General features: G+C 36.8%; 1 non-coding gene across 1 annotated transcript; it reads left to right on the top strand.

The window, feature by feature from the left end:
• Positions 1 to 959: 959 nt before the first annotated feature.
• Positions 960 to 1,065, top strand: LOC131756481 (U6 spliceosomal RNA). The gene has a single exon (XR_009335657.1). It is a non-coding gene; the product is annotated as a U6 spliceosomal RNA (small nuclear RNA).
• Positions 1,066 to 21,844: the final 20,779 nt, after the last annotated feature.

Here is a 21,844-nt window from a genome sequence, read left to right as displayed (position 1 = left end):
TAATACATAATATACTTTAAATAGCATAAGTAATTCAATTTGCATGTTTAAATCCATTATTCAATGTAGAATGAGTATAAACAAATCTCACCTTCTCTGTTATCACATTTCTGTATTTTATGTTGACCAAGAAACAATGATGTAGTGCATAGGAAAGATTCCCAAAGGTAAAATATAGCCCTCTTAGAAACTGCCAGGTATTTGTGTTTTTTATATGAAACATTGTGGGCTAGAGGCCATAGGGTATATTCAGTGGTATACAAAGTATTTTCTTCCCTCAAATAGTTTGCAATCCAATAGAGGAAATGAAATTAACACATAATAGAAAAATCGGTAGGTGAACAGATACAAGTAAGTAATGTAATTAAGTGGCCAAAGAGTAATCTCCATAAGTTCAGAGAAGCCAAAGTGGTTTGGGATAGTTTCTATGTGATGATGATATGGAAGTTTATCACATGGTACCATAACTGAATATTTACTTGTCAGATTCCCTGTTATAATGTAAACTCCGTGAAAGCAGCGATTCTGTCTTATGAGCTGAGCACTAAAGACATAGGTGCCTAGTTCAATGCCAGTACACAGCATACACTCAATAAACAGTTGGTGAATAATGTATAAATAAACCTTGAAAGTTTTAGGCATATAGGATTTGTATACACTAATAAGACAATTTAATTTTGGCAGAGCCAACAGCATTCAGCAAAAGCACATGGTTGGAAACGCAAGAGTGATTCAATGAGACTGGGCATGCCAATGTACCCGGAGGGCAAGATGCATGCACAACAGTCAGAAGAGATAGAACTGGAGTGGTTAGTACAACCCCAACTGAGATTGAAGGTAATAACACCAATTAGGGGGCTGAAAATAATGCACATATGAGCCAACGAAAACCTAAGCCAGGATATGGACAGTGGACAAGGAAACTCGTTATAACCCAACATCCACTAGAAAGGAGGAACTCTGCTGGCTTCAGCAGGACAGACTCAAATTAGAGTAATACAGAGAAAATATGCACGGCCTCTCAGCAAGAATGACATGCAAATTCAGGAAGCATTCCATATTTCATAAAAGCAGCATATGTTGACTGAATTGAGAGGGACCATAAAAATACATAAAAAGTCAAGAATGACGAAGCCCTTCAACTCTGGGTAACAAGAAATAGAGTGGTGCCTTTTCAACATAGGATGGAGGATTCATTTTGATAGGAAAAATATGAGTTATGTTTTCATATTAAACTTAGATTTTTGCACATCAAACAAGAAATTTCAAGGAGAAAGTGTAAGATTTTAAAACAGACCACTGAAGACATCAGAATTAGATAGATTTTCTCACCGAAGACATAAATCAGAGCTTTGGGCTGAATCTAGAATAGCAAATCTGAGTTGTAGTAAACCTCCATAATACTGAAGGAAACTGGAAAGGAAAGCAAATGACTGATGGGAGAAGACGGAAGACACTGAGAATGTTGCAGCACTAAGGAGACTAAAGAGCAGTCTTAAGGCAGGGGCTGATAATAGTGGAAATACTATGAGAAGATTAAGGAGAAGGCTGTGGCCACCATGGAAGACATCAGCTACCTTTGAGAACATAAATCAGGAGTGAACATCCAGGTCTTAATTTTAAAGGAGAACAAATGGTGAAGAATTTGATGAAGCATAATATGTACATAGTACTGCCTCAGGAAGTGTGGATATAAAAGAAAATTTTAGTGCTTAGCAATAACAGCAGAGTAAAATAGGGAATTGTGTGTATATCTGTAAGCCCGGGAAGGGGAAGGAGGTGTCAGGAGAGTGGGAACTGGTGCACATTTTAAACACAAGAGAATATATTAATAATCAGAATCCCAAAATAAAATAATTTAATTGGCAGACTGCATAACCAGATGGTGACTTTTTTTAAAGTATTTCTTCCACATCTCTTTAGACCTGCTCTGTCCAAAATGGTAGCCACCAACTACATGTGGCTATTTAAATTTAAATGAAGTGAAAAATTAAGTTCCTCATTCACACCAGCTACATTTCAAGCGCTCCACGGTAACACATAGCTAGTAGCTACCATATTGGATAACACATATTTAGAATAGTCTCCAAATCTCAGAAATTCCTATTAGAAAGATCATGGTCTTGTGAAAGCATGTAAATTAACTATTAATGTCCCTGAAATGTTTTAGTATTATAATGGTATAATGTATTCATCCTCTTTGGTTCTTCTTCTCCAAAGTAAGAAGAAGCTCGTACATGCACACACACATACAGCATTTTACTATGAAAGACATAAATTATAAACAGAATCCAACTCGCACAGAACCATAAGCATGATTACAAATCACTAGAAGTACTACATAGCTGGTGAATGTTTTCTTTTTTAGCTCTTTTTCCCCGACACATCAATATATCAAGAATTTTCAATAAACACACTTCACAGATGGGTTTCACAGATGGGCAGACTGAGGCCTAAAGTGAGGAACACGTATTAGGAACAGTTATGAGAATGTCAGTTGCTCCAGTGTGTTTCTCTCTCTGAGGATTCTCTTCTCAGCAGCCAGAGCTCAGTCTGCTCCCACCCCACGTACTTCTAGAGGTAGCATTTCCTTTGCTCTCTGACAGTTGTCCAAAACCTCACTCACGGGCTATGTCAGATGCTAGATGAGAAATCAACAATAGATACTTCCTAGTAGCTGTGTACTCTGTATGCAGGTGGATATTTCATCTGACACAATCATCCACTGCACTATTATGGCATACAAATGCACTTGAATGTCCAGGTTTATATTGCTTTTCTGCCAAGGAGCCAAACAAAAACTCTTCAAAAGAGCATCTTCTTCAGTTTCTCCTTTCTATTCACTACAAATGCCACTACTCATATTTATTTACATGAGATTATTTTTTTATAAATTTATTTATTTATTTTTGGCTGCACTGGGTCTTCATTGTTGCGTGTGGGCTTTCTCTAGTTGCGGTGAGCAGGGACTACTCTTCCTTGTGGGGGGGGGCTTCTCATTCCAGTGTCTTCCCTTGTTGCAGAGCATGGGCTCTAGGTGTGCAGGCTTCAGTAGTTGTGGTGCATAGGCTCAGTAGTTGTGGCGCACGGGCTCTAGAGCACAGACTCAGTAGTTGTTGAGCACGGGCTTAGTTGCTCCGCAGCATGTGGGATCTTCCCGGACCAGGGCTCAAACCCATGTCCCCTGCATTGAAAGGCGGATTCTTAACCACTGCACCACCAAGGGAGTCCCTGCATGTGTTTAATAAAGTTACATTCATAAATGCATCCAGAGTGTGCTCCAGCAAATCATAAAAATAGACCAGAATAATAAAAGGACATATATTTTGAAGGGATGGGAAGGATGATAAACATGGAAAAAAAAACCCAATTAAGAATAACTCCACTTTCCCAACTTTCCACAGTGGAAGACTGGATTTTTCTGGCCTATGACTTCCAATCAAGTTCTCTTTGTCATTTTAGGAACTTGTGAGGATAAAGATAGACAATAGTACTCGACAAATTTGAATTGTAATTCTTGATGATTTTTTTAGACTTTCTTCTCTTTGTCCATTGTGTTGACATCACTGTACCCACCCAGGTAAACAATATGGGCAGCTACTAACAAAAGGGAACAGTCCCCATGATTCACTGGAATTATTATCTGATTGATCAAGACTGTTCTCACCAACCCCTGTCCAATAACTCACATGATTATCCTCCTCACATTCTTAAGTACTTCCCAGGTCTCCCTTCCTTCATTCAAGAGACTCATGATCCCCTACGAAGTCTTTGTTTCAGACATCATGTTTAGCAAATAATTTTTTTCAGCCCTATCCCCCACTTCCTGTCACTTCCACTCAGATCACAGCTCAAATATCATCGCCACAATGAGGTCTTGCTTGGCCATCCCCTCTGCAACAAACTATCACTAACTCACTGTCACATCATCATACTTAATTTTCATCACAGCACTTACATTAGGGGAAGTGATCTTTATATAGGTCCATAATATGTTTGTTTCGTGTATGTCTTCCCTGGTTATAATTAGAGCTTCATAAAAGCAAGAATGTATCTGTTTTGCTTACCATACTGTGACTGCCACATTCTGGGCAGTCATATATCTACTTAAAATCCATTTGAGTCTCCAGACCCAAACTCTAGTGCACAGTGAATTCAAGGGATAGAGATACACACATTAAATGACACCAAAAGGAAACAATCAAGCATATCAAAATGTGGGAGATTATACATAGTAACTGACTTGAACTCTTCAATACATCAGTGTCATGGTGAAAACAAAGTAGAGGGATTATCTGAGGAAGATTTAGATGTTCAATGATTTATGGAATTGTTATTTTATTAGAAATGACATTGTGATAATTTAGCCAAATGTCCTTATTCTTAAGAGATCCATGCTGAATTACTAATGGCTGAAATTTTTAAATATCTGCAACTTAAATTTTCAAATGGAATGTTGAAACTCAGTGTGTGTGTGTGTGTGTGTGTGTGTGTGTGTGTGTGTGTAGATAGAGCGAGAGAATGAGGAAACGTAGATAGTAAATCTTAAAGGATATTATATAGGTCTTTATTGTGCTTGTCTTTTGACTTATTTCTTATGAAAATTTTCAAAGTTGGGAAAAACAGTATTTGAATAAATGACTAGCTAGATAAAAGGTAGCAAGTTCCTATTGATTCTAGCCTACCTAACATCAAGTACTCAGGATGCACTATTGTTCCAATTTTTCATGATAAGAATGTTTTTTACACTTATTTAATAGTCTAAGCCATCGGTCTCTTGACTTTTAGCAAGTTGTATGTCCTTTATACCACTTGGTTCAATGATAATCCTTATAGAATAAGAGCCCAGATGTCAGGAATCATGCCAATCAATTCACTTCCAATGCCCATACTAGAGTGTCAAACACAGAATGATGATTTATAAATTACTGGAGGAACAAAAATATATGCAGGTCAACTGCCCATTTAGGTAAGTCATGGATCTTGAGCATCTAGATACAGATCTTGGAACCAGTCGCAAGAGAGCTGTCCATGAAAGGGAAAGTAACACTGTAAAATGAAGTGCGGTTCAGTTCCTAAATGTTTACACTGCAACTTATGCTGCCTACTTCAAACCTACTTCAAACCTACAAGCCTACTTCAAACACCATGGTCACGGAAAAGGGCATCTTGCAGTGCCCAACATGGCATAAAGCAAACTAATGAATTCCCATTTCCTTTGACTTTCCCAGATTGCTCACTAGAATACAAAATACAAGACAGCAAGAGTTTGACTATTTGTTCACAATGCTGTATTGTCAGTGCCTAAAAAGAGTGCCTAGAATTTGTTAGATACCCAAAAAATATTTGTTAAATGAATTAATGAATCAAATTCCAGCAAAACAATGGTTCTCCAATGTATGCATACATCAGAATCACCTGAAACATTTGCTAAAACACAGACTGCTGGACCTTACTCTCAGAGTTTTTGATTCAGTACTTCTGGAGTGTGGCCCTAGAGTGTGCATTTCTAACAGACTACTACGTAATGCTAATGCTACTGCCCTGGGGACCACGTTTTGAGAAGCACTGCCGTAGGAAATATCTCTTTTAAATTTCCCCTTGCTTCAGAAAGCTGCTGCTGCTTCAGAAACACACAGTACTATGCAGTCCTTTTATGTAAGATACTTAAGGTACCTCACTGTTTATTTGACCAATAATCTTCTTATGGTATTATAGAAACATTTGAGTTTAGATTAGTCAAAATTCAGACACTTTCCCATCAATCAAGCCAAATATTTACCATAGGTATTTTTCTCCCTGCCAGGAAAGCTAGAATTCTATATTAGCAGCTCAGCATACTACTCCTCCAGCTCATATTTGTGTATCTGGAAGAAGTCTGGGAAAATATACAGTATCTCTTTGCAGCATGATTGCTCTGTGAAGCATGTCTGCCCCCAGAGAAATTAGGTGCCTCGTGCACAGCAGAAATTTATGTTAAAAAAAGTCTGTTTATGAGAAGCGAATGTGTAACCCAAATTTATCTCCCAGTGACAACTTCAGAATCTGAAAATTTCCAACTTCTCCCCTTGTGAGTTGCTTGAAATTGCTGTTTTTCAAGTCAAGAACACCTGTTTAGTGTTTTTCTCCTCGCCCTCCCTGGTAAATGAAGCCGCTAGGAAAACAGCATCTGAAGGTTTTAATGAATAAGACACACAAAGTATTGACAGATTTCAGCACATTATACAACCCTTACCCTGTCCTCCTAATGAGGTAAGATCAAAAAGGAAGAAAACAGTTATGATATTGGGCTCTGGAGTTTGTTTTTAAACAGCTGCAAATGAGCTCAGATCGAGCACCATTCTACTGGGTACAGCCATAAGCAATTTGCACATTGCTGTGAAGTAACATACACAAACATGACTTTGGTAAGTGAACAACTACAGGTTTGATGTTCAGCATCAGGCACCCTTCCAAACAACTTTCCAACTCAACTATATGACACTCTAGCAATCAAAATTCCACTTGTGCTTTTACCACTGGGTCAGATGCCACTACAAGGCAAAGAAAATCACAAAAACAACCAACCAAAAAGCCTGAGCCTCTTATTGAATCTTATTCTACTTGAATAGTTATTGAGTACCTACTCTGTACAAAGTTCAGATTTTGAGAACATGAAAGGAAAATATTAGTTATGGCTAGGTGGGATGAGGAATCAGTGAAGGCTTCAGGTGATACAATCTTTATTCATTCCCCAGTATACTGTTATAAAGCACCTACTTTGTGCTACTTACAGACCTAGGTGCAAATATTTATTTGATGGTCACAGTCCCCATATGTCTTTGTGCAGCTTGGTCTCGTCATAGCAACAAACAAACAGGTCAACAAATAAATGGATATGTAACTACAAGTTAAGAAAAGTACACTAAAAGAAATGAACGGAAGTCCTCTCATTCAACCACCATTTGCTATACAAGTTCAGTAAGTCAGGTCCTGTGGCTTGAAGGGTGGATGGAATTTTGAGAACGAGATAAGGAAAAATTGAGGAAAGAAGGTTAGTATGGTAGTTATGTAGACTGAAAAACATGAGGAAATATAAAAGATAGAAAATTACAAGTGAGTCTTCAAATAGAAGTGAGATCTTAGAGGGCTTTGAACTCCATACAAGGGAGTATGGATTTTATTCTCTAGTACAGAGGCCTATAAATTGGGGTTTACAAAATAATTAAACCATTGAGGGGAGGAAGAACAAATTAGAATACCTATTTACATTTCTTACCTAAAAATTGTAAAACAAAAATCACTATAGCTTCCTTACTTGACCCATATGTTAGATAGACATGAAATTTTGAAAGGAATCTTGACAGAGCAGGTCATTTCCTTCAATCTTGCCCTCATTTGCAGTGCTTGTATAACTGCCCTGAGATGTTAGATAATGTGAATATGTTTAACTAGCAGAGTTCCTATAATACTTTATGATAAGATTTTATAATAAGATAAGGACTCATCAAGAACATCTTATATATCACTCAGATGTTTGTTGGTTACCTTAATGAAGAGTATTTAAAAGAGATGTAGAGTTGTCAAATTAAAGATGAATTATACATTTTTTAGAGAAATAAATTCCAATTTTTCAGGCCTCTTCTATGACAATAGATTTAAAATATCATACATGCTTTAACTGTCCCTTGAAGGTAAATGTTAATATTTTAATAACTAAGAAAGTAACTTATTTGGGGAGAGAAAAAAAGCTAGGGAAAAAACTTTTAGAATATTAATGTTTGGGAATTTTCCCATTTAAAAATTTTTGTTACCTAAGTAACTGAAGTATGTCACATAGTTAAATACATATCAATACATTTAAATTTGGGAATGGAATTTTCTAGCTTGAACACAAATCTAAATGAGTTTCAGACTGTTTAGAGCCATTTGTTAATATAAAAATGTTTGACTGATTACTTTGCAAGATTAATTAATCTGCAAGCAAAACTGACTAATGTTAAAGAAGGTAGAAATTTACATGTCAAATTTCAGTGAAAAAAAAAAACCTTTCATATAACTGGCAAAGCAGATTGAAAATGAGCATCATGACAGTGTAGTAAACAATATATTCTCTCATATGTATATTATGAGGCAACTTTTTTAGTTAATAACATCTATAACAAGTATCCAAATAATCTGTATGTAGTCCAAGATATTCAATATATTAAAGTGTTAAGCCAATAGTTCCATAAAATCATGGTGCATAACTTCATCACATTTCTCTTACTGATAATATTAGTAATTTTACTAATGGGAATTTTGTACTATACACAAAATTTTTAACTATCTTAAAAGCTTGTTTATTTCATCTTTTGCACATATTTTGAAAATTTTACATATGTGGATAAGTTTATAAAACACTAGTACAATAGCATATGAACAAAAATTATAATTAAATAAAAACATTAATGTGTACATAAATTTGTATAGATAGGCTGCATAATCAAAAGAGCTTGGGGAATACTGCCTTACTGAAAATGCTGCCAATGAAGCTTTTTGAGAAGAGATATAATACTCTACACTAGACTTTATGGAGATGAGTCTGCCAATGGGGAGTACGATGTCTGGAGAGATGAGAAACTAATGGCAGAGAAGAAAGTCAAAGGCTATTGCAACAATCCTAATAAATGGGCCTGAAATAAAAGATTCACTTGGTAATCATGAAAGAAGGAATGGATACGATAGTTACTGTGACAGGCAGAATAATGGCTCCTCAAATATATCAATATCCTGATTCCTAGAACCTGTGAATATATTATTTTAAATAGCCAGAGAGAATTAGCATTGCAGATGGAATTAAGGTTGCTAATCAGAAAACCTTAAAATAAAAAGCTTAACATGCACTGTCTTGGTGGGCCCAGTGTAGTCAACAAGGGTTCGTAAATGTGGAGGAGGGAGGCAGAAAATTCTTTGGCAGAGTGATGCAACATGAGAAAGATTCAATCATATGTCTCTGGCTTTGAAGATCTAAGGGGCCAACAGACACAGAATGTAGGCAGACTCCAGGAGACGGAAAAGGGCATGAAAATGAATCTCCCTTAGAGTCTCAAGAAAGAACACAGCATGGCCAACATCTTGATTTTACTCCAGTGAGATCAATTTTGGACTACTGACCTCCAAAACTATAAAATAATAAATTTGTGTTGTTTTAAACCAGCAAGTCCATGGTAATTTGTTACATAAAATTGGAAATCTAATATAAGTATTATGAAAGAAACATGATACACAGTAGCTGGAGGAAAGACTAAGAAGTTAAAGATGACTTGGATGTTTAAAGCTCTGAAGACACCAAGGGTAAGGTTAACAATTACAGAATCAAAGAAGAAAGGAGCCAAAACAGAGGTGGGGAGTATGTTAAAAATAATATTGTAAAACCATCTAGAGTTCTAGTTCTATATTATGCTCTTAAAAAATATTAATCAGTGATAATAAAGAAACTGTTCACCACTTCAGTAAAAGTTTTAATAACCAATATCACATTAAACATTTACAATAAAATACTTAATTGTTAAAATGTTGGAGACAATGCAAAAGAAAGCAGGCATCTGCTTGACCAGTGATCAAATGCTATCCTATATGGAAACCTTTCCCAAACATAATCTTAATATCAAGAAAAAGGGTGCAATACTCGCACTAATACTAATCATTGTTTTTATCTTTGACTCCTTTTTTCTCCTGCCTTTAATGTGTTGTATTCCTATAGATAACAAGTTGCTTCAGTACCTAAATTTAATGCACTAACAATTTGATACTGCTTTGGAATAGAAACAAGAAATTAAGGTGTTGAAATGGATTAGTCTAGTAAACATACAACAGATGCCTCTTTTCTGTTTTTCATGTCATGTCCTCTGAGCTACTCACTGAACTGCCTGGTTAGAGGACCAGTGAAAACTGGATGCTATTGGAACCCAACAAGCAAGTGCAACTCTGGATTAGATAATGGGGCAAAATACAGGGTTTTTAGATGCTGACAGAACACTTGCTGTTGAATGAACATACACTTAAGAAGAGCACTAAAGTGAACAGTCACTGTGTTGTAGAGCTCTCCATTTTACTTCTTGGCTAGAAAATCTGGGTGGTGTTCAACTCAAAAATTCTCCATATGCTAGTAGTTGGCAAGATGCTACAAGAGCATTTAAATGTATATACTCTCTGACCCTGTAATCATACTTCTAGTACTCTCTACTGAAGAACTAATCAGGTGTAGGAGTGTGTGTGTGTGTGTGTGTGTGTGTGTGTGTGTGTGTGTGTATGAGAATAATTTTTACAAATGTTCATTCAGTTTTGTCTTTCTATATTTCCTTCACCCTCCTCCAGCTTCAAGCAATGGCCAGGCTATTTTTGCTTCCTCAACTCAGGTATTTTTCAGGGCAAAAAGCAAGAGAAGCCCAAGTCTAGAGTTCTTACTATAGGTGGAGATTCATAGAATGCTAGGTGTGGGAAGGGAGGGAGGGAACAAAATTAAAAGCCAAAGAAATAAGAGAAGTTTCCTCAGATCAGAGTAATGAGTGAGTACTGTGAGTATTTATTCATATATATACATCTCAGTTTTCACCCACCCAAGGAACTCAGATTTTCAACTCCAGCTCTGCCACTGACAGGGTGGGTAACCCTAGTTAAACTGTGTTCCACATTCTGAGGTTATATCAGTGAACAAGACAGACAAGCCCTATCTTTATGGAACTTACCTCCTCTTAAAAGACAAAATAAAATAAATAACTCATTCTGTGCTGGCAATGATGTTACCCAAAACCTGGAAAGAAATCAGTTAAAAAAAACCCTCTGTAGTGACACAGATAATAGAACTAATTGACACATACATTAAGCCAGCTAATATAACTATGTTCAGTATTTAAAGGAAACCAGAATATAATGAGGAGAGAAACAGATGATATAAGATCTCAACGGAACTTTGAGACATGAAAAATACATTATCTGAAATGAAAACCTCATCAGAAAGTCTCAATAGCAAATTGCACTCTGCAAATGAAAAAATCAGGGAAACTGAAAATATAGCAATAAAATATCAAAATAAAGCACAGAGGTAAAAAAGAGAAAAACAAACCAAAAAAAACACAAAGAAAAACAGAACCATAGTAAACTGTAGGAAAATATCAAGCAGAATGGCAGCAAGAACAGAAAAATCATTTGAAGAAATAATGGACATAATTTTTCCAAATTTGATGAAAATTTTCAACACAGATTCAAAAAGATCAACAAAACTTAAGCAGGATAAATACAAAGAACACCATATCGATACACATAATAATCAAATTGCTTTAAAAAAAGCGATAAAGAAAAAATCTTAAAAGCAATCAGTGAAAAATACACAGATTATGCACAGAGAAGAAAAAAAGAAACATAAATGACTTCTCATCAGAGAGTATGTAAACATAAAGACAACAGAATGACATCTTTAAAGAAAATAAAGAATATCAGCATTTGGCAAATCCCTAATAATGAATCTAGCCAATGATTATCTAGGCTACGAACATTCCAAAAAGACAAACAACTTATCTCTTGTTGGAAGTACACAAACCACATATGTCTGTATTTTTCCCAAAAAATAAGAATCTGAATCAGTTCAAACTTCTAAATGCAAAATACACAGTACATGGGAACATATTAAATAAAGTTTAATGGTTGCAATCAGCAAAATCCAGAATGAGGAAAATACTACAGAATAAGCAACACATTTCCTTAGCCAAATAAATCTCAAGAAAATAAAGAGACTTAAGAGACATATCAACCAAATTCAATGTGCAGATTTTAGTTACATTCTGATTTTAACAGATTAACTAATAAAAAATTTTGCACTAACTGGGTATTTAAGGATATTAAGGAATCAGATATACATACTAAAATATTTATGGTATTTGCAAATTTGTTTGGAAGGAGGTGAAGAATACATACTGGTATAAATCAAACCACAGTGGCCATTAGTTGATATTTACTGTAGCTGGGCAAAGGGAAAATAGGGGTTTATTGCTCTCTTCTTTTATTTATAAATTTTACGTAATAAAAAAATTTTAAGAACATGAAGTGAAAGAAATGCAATGTTTTCATATATCTAAGTTTAAGGAATAAAAGTTATATTCTCACAACATTGTAAAGCAACTATACTCCAATAAAAATTAATTTTAAAAAACAAAAAAGAATGTTTCGGGTCAGCCCCCAGCAAAAAAAAAAAGTCATATTCTCTACATGTATAGACATGTTATCTGTAGTGTTATAGAATGGAAATGGAGTAAGGATATAAAAATATATATAATCTCAATTTTTAAATATACAGGACTATTTACATATGCCTGGAAAAGAGAGGAGAAAAGTAAAAAAGAATGCCAAAATATTAGCTGTAATTATTTCCAAGCAGAATTATGAAAGACTTACTTCATTAAAAACTTTTTTCCATACTTTCTACGCGATATATTACTATAATTTTAAAAATATGAAGTATTTGAAATAGAGACCAAAACAAGCATATCCAAAATCAAATTCATAGTAAGAGTTTGAGAAAATTAAGTCTACCCTTTACTCTGGAGTTGATAAATAAAGGGATAATCCAGAAATACTGTCATGATACCAGTGCATCTACTATAATGTCTTCTCCAGGCACATGTAACGCTTTCTTTCACTGTTTTCTGAAAGCACATTGTACATGTCTCTTTTTTCACTGCTTCCTTATCACATTATATTATCATTTTAAAGTGTCTCTCTTTCTTCTTTTGCTTAAATTTAAGCAAGACCTTTGTATCACAGCACTGACACATAGAAGTTCCCTAAATATATGTTAGAGGAAAGATGAGTTACTAATGTGCTTTAGAAAAAAATAATAACAGCATGAAATTAACAGAAACTAGAGAAAACAGGAACAAAACAGGGACTCTCCTTATACCACAGATCTTTTGATGAGATCTATGAATCAATTATTTAGGCTTTTAAATAAATATTTATTAATCTTCAATCTTGTGCTAGGTAGTTGGAGAAATTTTTTTAAAAATCAGATTATCTGAGCTCAGGAATGAAGAGGAAGAACCAAGGTGGTGGAGAAGGACGTGCTCTCACTCCCTCTTGCGAGAACACCAGATTCACAACTAGCTGTTGGACAATCATTGACAGGAAGACACTGGAACTCACCAAAAAAGATACCCCACAACCAAAGAAAAAGGAGATGCCACAATGAGACAGTAGGAGGGGTGCAATCACAGTAAAATCAAATCCCATAACTGGTGGTTGGGTGACTCACAGACTGGTGAACACTTATACCACAGAAGTCCACCCACTGGACTGAAGGTTCTGAGCCCCACGTCAGGCTTCCCAACCTGGGGATCCGCAATGGGAGGAGAAATTCCTAGAGAATCAGACTTTGAAGCCTAGTGGGAATTGACTGCAGGACTTTGACAGGACTGGGGGAAACAGAGACTCCACTCTTGGAGGGCACACACAAAGTAGTGTGTGCATCGGGACCCAGGGGAAGGAGCAGTGACCCCGGGGGAGACTGAACTAGACCTACCTGCTACTGTTGGAGGGTCTCCTGCAGAGGCAGGGGATGGCTCTGTTTCACCATGGGAACAAGGACACTGGCAGCACAAGTTCTGAGAAGTACTCCTTGGTGTGAGCCCTCCCAGAGTCTGTCATTAGCCCCACCAAAGAGCCCAGGTAGTCTTCAGAGTTGGGTTGCCTCAGGCCAAAAAACCAACAGAGAGCGAACCCAGCCCCACTCATCAACAGTCAAGTGGATTAAAGTTTTACTGAGCTCTGACCACCAGGGCAACAGTCAGCTCTACCCACCCACCAGTCCCTCCCATCAAGCCTCTTAGATAGCCTCATCCAGGAGAGGGCAGACAGCAGAAGCAAGAAGAACTACAATCCTGCAGCCTGTGGAACAAAAACCACATTCACAGAAAGATAGACAAGATGAAAAGGCAGAGGGCTGTGTACCAGATGAAGGAACAAGATAAAACCCCAGAAAAACAAATAAATGAAGTGGACATAGGCAACCTTCCAGAAAAAGAATTCAGAATAATGATAGCGAAGATGATCCAGGACCTTGGAAAACGAATGGAGGCAAAGATAAAGAAGATGCAAGAAATGTTTAACAAACACCTAGAAGAATTAAAGAACAAACAAACACAGATGAACAATAACTGAAATGAAAACTACACTAGAAGGAATCAATAGCAGAATACCTGAGGCAGAAGAACAGATAAATGACATGGAAGCAGAATGGTGGAATTCACTGCTGTGGAACAGAATAAAGAAAAAAGAATGAAAAGAAATGAAGACTCCTAAGAGACCTCTAGCACAACATTAAACGCAACAACAATCACATTATAGGGGTCTCAGAAAGAGAAGAGCAAGAGAAAGGACCAGAAAAAATATCTGAAGAGATTATACTCGAAAACTTGCCTAACATGGGAAAGGAAATAGCACCCAAGTCCAGGAAGCGCAGAGAGTTCCATACAGGATAAACCCAAGGAGAAACACTCCGAGACACACAGTAATCAAATTGGCAAAAATTAAAGACAAAGAAAAAGTATTGAAAGCACCAAGGGAAAAACGAAAATGACATATAAGGGAACTCCTATAAGGTTAACAGCTGATTTCTCAGCAGAAACTCTACAAGCCAGAAGGGAAAAGCATAATATACTTAAAGTGATGAAAGGGAACCAAGATTACTCTACCAGCATGGATCTCATTCAGATTTGATGGAGAAATCAAAAGCTTTGCAGACAAGCAAAAGCTAAGAGAATTCAGCACCACCAAGCCAGCTCTACAACAAATGCTAAAGGAACTTCTCTAAGCGGGAAACACAAGAGAAGAAAAGGACCTACAAAAACAAACCCAAAACAATTAAGAAAATGGTCATAGGAACAAACATACCGATAATTACCTTAAACGTGAATGTATTAAATGCTCCAACCAAAAGACACAGGCTTGCTGAATGGATACAAAAACAAGACCCATATATATGCTGTCTACAAGAGACCCACTTCAGACCTAGGGACACATACAGACTGAAAGTGAGGGGATGGAAAAAAGATATTCCAGGCAAATGGAAATCAAAAGAAAGCTGGAGTAGCTATACTCATATCAGATAAAATAGACTTTAAAATAAAGAATGTTACAAGAGACAAGGAAAGACACTACATAATGATCAAAGGATCAATCCAAGAAGAAGATATAACAATTATAAATATATATGCACACAATATAGAAGCACCTCAATACATAAGGCAACTGCTAACAGCTAAAAATGAGGAAATCAACAGTAACACTATAATAGTGGGGGACTTTAACACCTCACTTACACCAATGGACAGATCATCCAAACATAAAGTTAATAAGGGAACACAAGCTTTAAATGGCACAATAGACCAGATAGATTTAATTGATATTTATAGGACATTCCATCCAAAAACAGCAGAATACACTTTCTTCTCAAGTGCACATGGAACACTCTACAGGAGAGATCACACCTTGGTTCACAAATCAAACTTCAATAAATTTAAGAAAACTGAAATCATATCAAGCATCTTTTCTGACCATAATGCTATGAGATTAGAAATCAATTACAGGGAAAAAAACATAAAAAGCACAAACACATGGAGGCTAAACAATATGTTATTATAACCAAGAAATCACAGGAGAAACCAAAAAATACCTAGAGACAAATGACAATGAAAACACAACGATCCAAAACCTATGGGGCTGGGCTTCCCTGGTGGCACAGTGGTTGAGAGTCTGCCTGCCAATGCAGGGGACACGGGTTCATGCCCCGGTCCGGGAAGATCCCACATGCCGCGGAGCGGCTGGGCCCGTGAGCCATGGCTGCTGAGCCTGTGCGTCCGGAGCCTGTGCTCCACAATGGGAGAGGCCACAACACTGAGAGGTCTGCGTACCGCAAAAAAAAAAAAAACCCAAAACCTATGGGGGGCAGCAAAAGCAGTTCTAAGAGGGAAGTTTATAGCTATACAAGCTTACCCTCAAGAAACAAGAAAAATCTCAAATAAACAATCTAACCTTACACTTAAAGGAACTAGAGAAAGAAGAAGAAACAAAACCCAAAGTTAGTAGAAGGAAAGAAATCATAAAGGTCAGAGCAAAAATAAATGAAATAGAAACAAAGAAAGCAATAGTATAGATCAATAAAACTAAAAGCTGGTTCTTTGAGAAGATAAATAAAATTGATAAACCATTAGCCAGACTCATAAATAAAAAGAGGGAGAGGACTCAAATCAATAAAATTAGAAATGAAAAAGGAGAAGTTACAACAGACACCCCAGAAATGCAAAGCATCCTAAGAGACTACTACAAGCAACTCTATGCCAATAAAATGGACAACCTGGAAGAAATAGACAAATTCTTAGGAAGGTATAAACTTCCAGGACTGAACCAGGAAGAAATAGAATATATGAACAGACCAATCACAGGTAATAAAAATGAAACTGTGATTTAAAATCTTCCAACAGGAGCTTCCCTGGTGGCGCAGTGGTTGAGAGTCCACCTGCCAATGCAGGGGACACAGGTTCATGCCCCGGTCCAGGAAGATCCCACATGCTGTGGAGCGGCTGGGCCCATGAGCCATGGCCACTGAGCCTGCACGTCCAGAGCCTGTGCTCAGCAATGGGAGAGGCCACAACTGTGAGAGGCCCGTGTACCGCAAAAAAAAAAAAGAAAAAAAAATCTTCCAACAAACAAAAGTCAAGGACCAGGCTTCACAGGTGAATTCTATCAAACATTTAGAGAAGAGCTAACACCCATCCTTCTCAAACTCTTCCAAAAAAACTGCAGAGGAAGGAACACTCCCAAACTCATTCTATGAGGCCACCATCACCCTGATACCAAAGCCAGACAAAGATACTACAAAAAAAGAAAATTACAGACCAATATCACTCATGAATATGGATGCAAACACCCTCAACAAAATACTAGCAAACAGAATCCAACAACACATTAAAAGGATCATATACCACAATCAACTGGGATTTATCCCAGAGATGCAAGGATTCTTCAATATATGCAAATCAATCAATGTGATACACCATATTACCAAATTGAAGAAGAATAACCATATGATCATCTCAATAGATGCAGAAAAAGCTTCTGACAAAATTCAACACCGATTTATAAAAACTCTCCAGAAAGTGGGCATAGAGGGAACCTACCTCAACATAATAAAGGCCATATACGACAAACCCACAGCAAACATCATTCTCAATGGTGAAAAACTGAAAGCATTGCCTCTAACATCAGGAACGAGACAAGGATGTCCACTCTCACCACTATTATTCAACATAGCTTTGGAAGTCCTAGCCATGGCAATCAGAGAAGAAAAAGAAATAAAAGGAATACAAATTGGAAAAGAAGAAGTAAAACTGTCACTGTGTGCAGATGACATGATACTATACATAGAGAATCCTAAGGATGCCACCAGAAAACTACTACAGCTAAACAGTGAATTTGGTAAAGTTGCAGGATACAAAATTAATGCACAGAAATCTCTTGCATTCCTATACACGAATGATGAAAAATCTGATAGAGAAATTAAGGAAACACTCACATTTACCACTGCAACAAAAAGAATAAAATACCTAGGAATAAACCTACCTAGGGAGACAAAAGACATGTATGCAGAAAACTATAAGACACTTAGGAAAGAAATTAAAGATGATACAAACAGATCAAGAGATATACCATGTTCTTGGATTGGAACAATCAATATTGTGAAAATGACTATACTACCCAAAGCAATCTACAGATTCAATGCAATCCCTACCAAATTACCAATGGCATTTTTTACGGAACTAGAACAAATCATCTTAAAATTTATATGGAGACACAAAAGACCCCAAATAGCCAAAGCAGTCTTGAGAGAAAAAAATGGAGCTGGAGGAATCAGACTCCCTGACTTCAGACTATATTACAAAGCTACAGTAATCAAGACAATATGGTACTGGCACAAAAACAGAAACATAGATCAATGGAACAAGATAGAAAGCCCAGACATAAACCCACGCACCTATGGTCAACTAATCTATGACAAAGAAGGCAAAGATATACAATGGAGAAAAGACAGTCTCTTCAATAAGTGGTGCTGGGAAAACTGGACAGCTACATCTAAAAGAATGAAATTAGAACACTCCCTAACACCATACACAAAAATAAACTCAAAATGGATTAGAGACCTAAAAGTAAGACCAGACACTATAAAACTCTTAGAGGAAAACACAGGAAGAACACTCTTTGACATAAATCACAGCAAGATCTTTTTTGATCTACCTCCTAGAGTAATGGAAATAAAAACAAAAATAAACAAATGGGACCTAATGAAACTTAAAAGCTTTTGTACAGCAGAGGAAACTATAAACAAGACAAAAAGACAACCCTCAGAAATGGGAGAAAATATTTGCAATCAAATCAATGGACAAAGGATTAATCTCCAAAATATATAAACAGCTCATGCAGCTCAATATTAAAAAAGCAAACAACCCAATCCAAAAATGGGCAGAAGACCTAAATAGACATTTCTCCAAAGAAGACATACAGATGGCCAAGAAGCACATGAAAAGCTGCTCTACATCACTAATTATTAGAGAAATGTAAATCAAAACTACAATGAGGTATCACCTCACACCAGTTAGAATGGGCATCATCAGAAAATCTACAAACAACAAATGCTGGAGAGGGTGTGGAGAAAAGGGAACCCTCTTGCACCGTTGGTGCAATTCCCACTGTTGGTGGGAATGTAAATTGATACAGCCACTATGGAGAACAGTATGGAGGTTCCTTAAAGAACTAAAAATAGAATTACCATATGATCCAGCAATCTCACTACTGGGCATATACCCAGAGGAAAACATAGTTCAAAAAGACACATGCACTCCAATGTTCATTGCCGCACTATTTACAATAGCCAGGTCATGGAAGCAACTTAAATGCCCATCGACAGACGAATGGATAAAGAAGATGTGGTACATATATACAATGGAATATTACTCAGCCATAAAAAGGAACGAAATTGAGTCATTTGTTGAGATGTGGATGGATCTAGAGACTGTCATACAGAGTGAACTAAGTCAGAAAGAGAAAAACAAATACCAGATATTAACACATGTATGTGAAACCTAGAAGAATGGTACAGATGAACAGGTTTGCAGGGCAGAAGTTGAGACACAGATGTAGAGAAGAGACGTATGGACACCAAGGGGGAAAGCTGTGGTGGGGTGGGGATGGTGGTGTGATGAATTGGGCGACTGTGATTGACATGTATACACTGATGTGTATAAAATTGATGACTAATAAGAACCTGCAGTATAAACAAACTAAACAACTAATACTAAACTTTATTTGGGTTATTTGTATGGAAATATGTTAATATAAATGTTTCCGACATTACATGAAATTTCTAAAAAATCTTATATCTTCTGGTATAATGTTATGTCATAATTCTAGTTATTACTTTAAAATGTATATCTCAGAAATAACTAAATTTCCTTGTCAACTGCATTATTTATGAACTTTCATCAAATCTTTAACCATGGTCATTTTTAAGTCTTTTGTCATTTACAGACAGTTCTGGGTGTACTCTGATGCTTTTGTAAAAATGTTCCTATAAAAGGGTTTCATCTTCAAGGAATTCATGGAAAACACTGACAAGTACAGGTTGCTGGTAACTGACTATACTGCTGAACTGAATGAGTAAGTATTTTCAGAACTCTAATGGAAACCTGATGAACCCATAAAAGCGCTAACAAAAGATCAAGATGAAAAAACAAGTTAATTACATGGGACTGAGTGAACTGATGAGGATGACTATAATTTCTGTGACTTTCTGTTTAAATAAAAAAAACCCAGATTATCTTCCCTCAAGGAGTTTAGAATCTTTTCCCTCAAGGGAAAAGAGAGAATTATAAATAACTGCACTAGCAAGATCATAGTAGGAAAGAGGCATGGATGGTACCAAGAGTCCATATCATGGAATAGTACAGAATATTCACATTCTAAAGAGAATAGAAAGGAAATCTCTGTGGAGAAGAAAGTACTGGCATTGGCTTGAAAGATGCTTGGAAAAAATATGTGGTAAAGAATAGCATGAGTTAAAGATGTACACATATGCATTCTTTGACACCATCAGTAAAAATGAAGAAGGCAGAAAGTGACTAGATGGACCTTAATTGAACAATGAAAAGCCAACAACTAGCCAGATATTCATTAATTCTTCCAGTAAATATTTATTGAAAGATCCTGGGTATCAGGCACCATGTCCACCACCCTTTCTGGTCTGACCTCTACTCACCCGTCCACTTCAAATGTTTCTTTTCCCACCACACTTGCAATGTCTTAATCCTCCACTTTTCCTCCTCCTTCCCTCTTCCACTTTCTCCTCCTCCCTTTCATCCCTATGCAACTCATCCAATAAAACTCACCTTCGAAAAAAAAAAAAAAAAGAAAAGAAAAAAACTCACCTTCGAAGTCACTTTTTCAGGTAAATTAATACACCCAGCCACCTCAGATGCTCTGGGTGGGTGCTCCCCTCTGCTACTGCCACTATATATCACAATTAGAGACTAACCAAGAACATCAATACCATTTGATATCAGTGATTGCTGTTTGTATCCACAGTACATCAACTAAAAGTCAATAATAATTTGACAGTCAAGAGAACATTGTTATTAATGGCAGGTGGGTTTGTTAAGGAAGTGTGGTAGATGGAGCCCCAGATGGTTTAAACTACAAAACACTTTTCAGCTCAGCTTGCCAGTGGTGAAGACTGGACAAAGAATGCAGAGGCAGAAAAACATAATACTGTGTGAGGTTTCTTTATTTCCTCCTTTCTTGATATTTGTAGAAATGGGTGAGGGAGGGGAGGCATCTGAAAGTATCCCATCACACTGAAGTTTTTCTTTCAGAACTCTCACCCACAACAAATCTCAGCAGACATGGGAACAATTTTCTCCAGGTGAATCAGGTCATTGTTACTGAGCTCCTCTTTACAGCAAGGTATGCTAATGGCATTTTGTTCTTTCCTTCACGAAGGGAGCCAGAATATCTGCCTCATTTTCTCTAAACTATTCACATCTCAGCTAATGTCAGATTCTTTCTTGTTCTCATGCTTGGCTACCTCCATGTTGTTGACCTAATAAATCAAACTTACCCAAATGTCCCCAAATGGGCCAGGAAAGAGAATCTGATTTTTTTTTTTTTAAATAAGCACATACTCGCCAATCATTTAGACTCCTTTGCACTTCTAGTGCTAAGGAGACAGTCCCATTATCTCACAATGTCCCCTGTTAGTTCTCTCTGGTTTTATTAAAACCTTTTCTCTTTCATTAAAATAAAAAGCCCCTGAAAAACTACAGTTACAGATTTTCTGCAACCCACAATTTATGGCTGCTACTTGCAACCTTCAAAAGCTTTTAAAAATAGCATCAGCTCTATTATTCTGTATTATGGTAATTGTAGTAAAGATTTAAGAGGCACTTTAAGACTTTTTAGCTCTACAGTATATTTCTGTTCCAATTTCTTGCTTAGGCATTTGGGAGAGAAGCCTTATTTAAAAGCTTTACCCTCTGCTCTCTGATACACAATTTCCCTCTTAACTAGAGTAACTAGACCTCACCACACAATTAGGGAAGCTAGGTCTCCAATTAGAGCTCAGCAAAACTGTGGGGCAAAGCACATCCTTCCAGAAGCCCATTCCATTTATATGCACCTGACAATAATCAAAAGTTTTCTCACGTGCTAGGTACCTTTGACCCCTTTGTTATGCTTCACATCCCCTTGTTAACTCCCTACCCCTCCTTTGCTCCCATAGGAAATC

This window comes from Kogia breviceps, chromosome 4 (assembly GCF_026419965.1).
Source record: "Kogia breviceps isolate mKogBre1 chromosome 4, mKogBre1 haplotype 1, whole genome shotgun sequence".
Taxonomy (NCBI): Eukaryota; Metazoa; Chordata; class Mammalia; order Artiodactyla; family Physeteridae; genus Kogia; species Kogia breviceps.
The sequence above is the reverse complement of the archived record's forward strand: the minus strand, read 5'-3'. Positions and strand labels throughout refer to the sequence as shown.